At 41.8% G+C, this 6,000-nt stretch overlaps 1 protein-coding gene across 2 annotated transcripts in view; it reads right to left on the reverse strand.

The window, feature by feature from the left end:
- Window positions 1-6,000, reverse strand: part of caln1 (calneuron 1) — a 61,761-nt gene that overhangs the window by 33,331 nt on the left and 22,430 nt on the right. The window lies entirely within an intron of this gene.

The following is a 6,000-nucleotide window of genomic DNA, read 5'->3' on the forward strand; positions in this document are numbered from 1 at the left end:
GAACAACAAGTGCGTCCCAGCCGGGTTCGTCACTTTTTTTTGTGTCCTCTGGAAACACTGTCGTCAGCATGTTCCTATGTTTGGATGTGTTGTGTGAACTCGCAGCCCGTTTCTTTATTTGCTTGCGTGCTTGTCTGTTTTCATGTGTTTTCTTAAGTTGCAGTGCGTTGAGCTCTCAGGGCACAAACCCATCCTCAACGTCCAGAAATAAACCTAATCCCAGCCCCCCCCCCCCCCCCCCCCTACTTCTTATCCATCCATTAATCTGATGGATGGTTCTTCTATGAAGTACAGAGCACCATCCAGGCTGCATAGCGGAAAGCCAACCAAGTCTTTTGTTTGTGGGTCTGGATTGTTAGTTCAGCTCTCTTATCTTACTGTTGATCTCAACTTTACCATCTAATGCAGTGAAAATCATTCAGACAACAAGAACACAGTCTCACTGGTATCCCTTCATTGGTTTGGAATGAGAGGCGAGGCAGAGTGAATGACAAACGATGTTCCTGTCCTGAACAACTATGGCTGACGTGCCCCTGAGCAGTGCACTCAGTAGCTAACAGCCTGCAGCTGAATGTGTGTAACTGCGTGAAAGTGAAGCCAGGTGTTAAGGGAAAGCAAGGACAGAGCAATGAACTTTTCCTGGATTAAATAAGTGTAAAGCAAGGAGCCAACTGAAGCCTTTGTGGCTGCAAAAGATTTCTGCATTTATCTTCTTTTTTTTTTTCTTTCTCCAAGGTGTTTGTGTAGGAGCTCAGTTATTACGCTCAGTGTTTGTGCTTTAAGGGAAATATGGATGCTGTTTGTGGACGCTTGAAATCACACAGTTCAATCAATTCACCATTTAGTACTGAGACAAGAGATAAAACCAAAAAAAAAAAAAAAACAGTGAGCTCTGACTAACTCTGTAATAGTGGATATGAAGCAGATCAAAGTTTACAGCTACACTACACTTGCAACACAGTTCCTGCAGCGCATATTGATTCCAACAGCACTGATCTGGGAGCCTGCTGATAGCCTGGTCGTTGAAGCTACTGCCAGAACAAAGCAGAAAACAATTCCAGTGAACAGATCATGGATTCACATTAATGTAGCTGAATATCCTTGAATCATTTTCCCTTTTACTCTTTGGGTGGAAAGTTTTCTGTCCTGAAGTGTGTCTGATTTAATTATCTGTATGTTTAGATGATGGGTTAAAAATTCAACAAAACTGGTTCAGGATTGGGATGTTTAGGTTTTAAATGAACTGTGTGGACGGACTGAATTCAAAGTGCTGATAAATGAAACCTGAAGCGAGAGAAAGTCTGCAATTGCACAGAATTCTCTGCTGTCTTTCAGAAAAAAATAGTTTTTTCACTCTTTTTCATTTTTGTTGTCTCAAGTCTCTAATGTCCCTGATGTAAATTCTTTTTTACTTCCCTCTTCTTCCCACCTGCTCTTCCAGTATCTGCAGATGAGGCCGGGACCTTGTCAGTGGAAAGTTACGATGCAGGATGTTTCAATCTGCCCCGCTACTACAGTAACTCTGCTCCTGCTCTGACGGTGGCGGCGCCCTGGCAGTGCAACATTTGATGCCATCGACTGCACTTGCATCTATGCATATTCAGTAGGGCAAATGCAGGGCTACGGGCCAGATGAAGCAGTGTTAAGAACCAGATGTGTCAGAGCGGGACGGTGGATAGATGACAGTAGAGAATAAGATGGACAGGGTGAGCAAGACCTTCCCCCGCACCAAACAGCAGACAAGGTTACAGACTAGTCTGTGAGGACAGTGAGACCTGTAGCAGGTGTGAGGCTGATATCCTTCTGAAGAGCTTGTTCAGACCAGACCAGAACTACAAGGAGAGTAAATGCTGAATTTAAATCACTATGGGAAGATCATATTGCCCTGTGCCTCCTGGATGTGTCAACAGGAGGTGGTTTGTGAAAAGGTTAGACTTGATAACACAGAAGCATTTCAGGGCTATGTTTCTGTGAGGTTGTCTTCTTGCCTGTGTGGTGGTCCAAAACCTTTTTATTGCAACTTTATTCCTATTACGAAAAATGTATCATTATTATTATAATCAGTTAAAACACGACTCGTCTTGTTTCATAATTCTCTATACTGTACTACACATCTTACATGCAATGTACAGTGTAATGGCAGTGTCTGCAGACCCCTGGCAGTTCTGTGTGGAAATGAATGAATGAATGAATGAATGAATGGATGATTAAAATACCATGTTCATGGCAGTCCTTCCATATTTTGTGCTCTGATTCATATGAAGAAGCTCTACACACAGCATGATAATGATTTAATAATAACATGACAGTTTAAATTTGACCTTTTAACAATTTGTTCTGACTGTGTTAATACTCATGTTGATAAAAAAAAATGATAGCCATCTACAGTATTAAATGAATATTATGTCAGCTTTTTTAATTGCGGCTGTTTTAAGCTGTTTTATATCACAGGTGTGAAGAGGGTGCATCAGTCCAAACCTCTGCATTAACACTGACACCTGTGGGACTGTTTGTTCAGCAGCACCTGAAACTTTTATTAACAGCACACAGGTTGAACCAGCTGCTGTAACATTACTGCACTGATGTGCTGATTGGTTTCATAACACGATATAATGAAGATTACTTTTTTACAAACAGACCACTTATTAAGTTTAACCCTCATCCAACAGTAAACTGACCACAGTCAGTTGTCATTTTTTCACTTGATATTTTACGATTGATTCTCCGTCACGAAACCTCTTCATTTTCATTGTTTCTTCATGTTGTGCCAAAGCTACAGTGCATAAAAACATTGGGTAATACTGGGGGACATTCACCTTAAAACCCCTGTTTGCTTTAACACATAATGGTTGCATACCAGCTCTTATTTTGATGAATCTGCAGTTTGTGACAGCTCAACATTATGCACAAAGTCACTGAGTCACTTTCTGTGTCTGTCATAGTCCAAGCCACCTGCTTTTGACCAGTCTCTTCCTGCGTTATGTCACCACCGAGCATCCTGTTTCAGCTGGAGACAGAACAATGAATTATTGAAGAACAATGCAAAATCACGTTCCCTTTAGTTCAAGACAAACAAGTGATTTTAAAAACAAAGCATGCCTACACAAAGCCAAACTTACAGTTAAAGTTAGAGAAATGCATGGCGTCAAGGTCACTAAAACCAGAAGAAAAAGTAAAGCATGTGTGATCTATAATGAAAAACAAAGGCTGCTGCAACGCTGCGATCTGGGACAAAGAAGAGGAGTCACACCTCTCCTGAAGGACATACAGAGCTCAATAACAATCACATGGATTGGTCTGACAGCGGGGCAGATAACCCATCAGTATCTTCTAGAGATCAGCTGGACTTGGCCGCTGGGCTCAGAATCGATGGCTGTGAACGAGGGTCCCATCCTCACAGCTGCCCACTTGGCCAAGATACAATCACTATCGTCCATTCTCATTCATCAGCTAATGCCCCTCCTCCGCTCCGTGCCACATCCCTTTGATCACCGGCTCTTTACCATTGTGTCTACACACATGCATTTGAGAGGATAATGTCACCTACTGCTTTGTTAATGACCAAAACACACATGCACCAGATTTTTTAAAATACTAAACATATTACTCTATTCTGTTTTATGTTGTGATGAACTGCTCTCAATTTGTTCTCTAACAAATTCCCTCCAATCAGTGTGTGTTGGAACTGGCCCCCTGTGTTGTCACAAGTGCATAAAGAGAATGAATGAATGAATTTGGGCTACATCTAATGATTCAAATAACCAGAAAATGTACTTCCTGATGATTAAAAGAGCTATTTGTTTTGCTATTGCTTCATCACTAGCATTAGCATCTGTTACGCCCTCTGAGCAGTGCTACGTCTTCAGGGCCGACTGGACGCTACAGTGACTTGGTGTCGGAGGGTGATTTGACAGTCCGACCTGGCTGGGGCTAGGTGGTTAGCATGCTAACTTCAGTACAAGACAAGAGGTGATGGAAATAGAAGTATAACAAGAGGGTTGCTTTCCACTGCTGGACACAGCTCTTGGTGTAGTAAGGAAAGGAAAGGAAAGGAGTAAAGGAAAGAGAAGTTAAGTGAAATTTGATCCTGAATCTTCTAAACTAGTAAGCAAATAGTTGTTAATGCTAACGCTGGCTATGTAGCAATAGCGAAACTTACAAATAGGTCCTTTAATTCATTAGTAATGTAATTAAATGTTAATTGTGCTGCACTCTAGTTTAGAAGAACTGTATTAGTTTGTGGATTTGTATTAGATTATAGCATCTTTTTACACGGTTGATGTTTTTGTTTAGCAGAACCTACGTTGCTTTAAGCCTTTTTTTCTAGGGGGGTTACAGTGCACATCACTAGCGGCGCCACTGACTGTATATAAATACAGATCTAGCCTCTGTGATGTCACCCATAGGTTTTCTAAAGAGAAGTTTTGAAGCTCAGAGTGGGCTGCTCCACTGTCGCCATCTTGGCAGAACCTGACTCCACCTAACTCCAAGATAAACCAAAAATTGGACAAAGAGTCGGGGCATGTGTGCAGCTGAGACTTTGGTGCATGCCGGTTTGCGGCACTCAAGTAGCATGGTCTCAATTGTGCAGAACTTGAATCCTTGATAAAATGCAAACAGGTGAGTTATATAAAAGTTCACCCGCCGTACAGGTGTCATGAAGGAGGAAATTAGCTGTAGAGACCAAATCAGTTTTTTGTACCAGGCTGTAAACATGTTTATTTCTGCTGTAAAGTTGGACATTTTAACATGGGAGTCTATGGGGATTGACTCGCTTTTGGAGTCAGCCTCAAGGGGTGATTCGAGGAACAGCATTTTGTTTCGCATTTCAGCCCCAGTGGTTGTCACTTGGCTGGAACCAAAATCAGAAATTTTCACATACAACACATATGGGCTTTACGGACTCCAGGGTTTTAGCTTATAGCAGCTGAAGCCTGTATGTGCGGAAGAGATTGGAAACACTCTCTTTACCTCCTGGTTGCCAACTGCAGCTGTTTATGTCTTATCTTAACAGCTTACTGATGCACCATGTTCATTCTGTTATTCAATCACACAGATTCTTTGCACCTGAAAGCCTCACCAGACATGAAGTCAGTGTGTGTGCCTTTCTCTTCATTTGTTAGTCTAAACCTGTTGGATCATGTCTGAGCGAGCTGTCCTTATTGAATAGAAGTTTGGCAAATTAACAAAGAAGCAGCCCTTGCTAGGCAGCCAGGCAGATGTCAAATTCAATAATGTCAACATAGACAAAAACTCCAGCATTTCCTAATGACATGAATCAATATAAACAAGTTGATCTGTATCTTTCAATGGGGAAGAGGTTTTCCAAACCACTCCAACAAACTGTAATTCAATACACAGAGAGGATGATGAGAAGCGAGTGAATAAATAAATTAACAGCAGCAGTACACTTCACAGACTTCCTGAGACAAAAGCCGCTTTGACCTTCATCAGCTCCTGAAGTAACCTCGCCCGCATCTTGGAGCTGCAGCAGAAGCTGCGACGAGAGCCGGCCCTGAGGCACAAAAGGCAGCTACACTCCTGAGATCCTGAAGCAGATGAGCCAGAAGAGGAATAGAAGCAGTAACTTCTCATACTTTAATATTCAGCCTTGAACATTTACAGTATTTCTCTCCCCACAGTGAAACTGAAAAGCACTTATCAAAGGCTGTGATAGCAGCATGAAGAATTTGAATATTTTCCCACTGTTCTGACATTTGCATATTGCATTTCCGCCTCCCCGCCTCATACAATTTTAAGAGACTACCCTTTTATAAAATGTCAATCACAATTAATGCAGGAGACTTTGCTGTCTGCGTGAAAAATGGGATTGCTTGCGTTTGTGTTCAAGAGGTATTGACAAGAGGTTAAAAGGTCACAGGTGAGGAACTATAAGCAACACAGATGTATTGTTATACCAGATTCAGATTCAGCCGCTGCAGCGAAAACACTGATGCTGTTTGATTTTGTTCCCGCTGGACAACCAACATAAAAAAACGA

The sequence above is a fragment of the Seriola lalandi genome, unplaced genomic scaffold, assembly GCF_002814215.2.
Source record: "Seriola lalandi dorsalis isolate HSWRI2012SDOR001 ecotype SW California unplaced genomic scaffold, Sedor1 jcf7180002054560, whole genome shotgun sequence".
Classification (NCBI taxonomy): domain Eukaryota; kingdom Metazoa; phylum Chordata; class Actinopteri; order Carangiformes; family Carangidae; genus Seriola; species Seriola lalandi.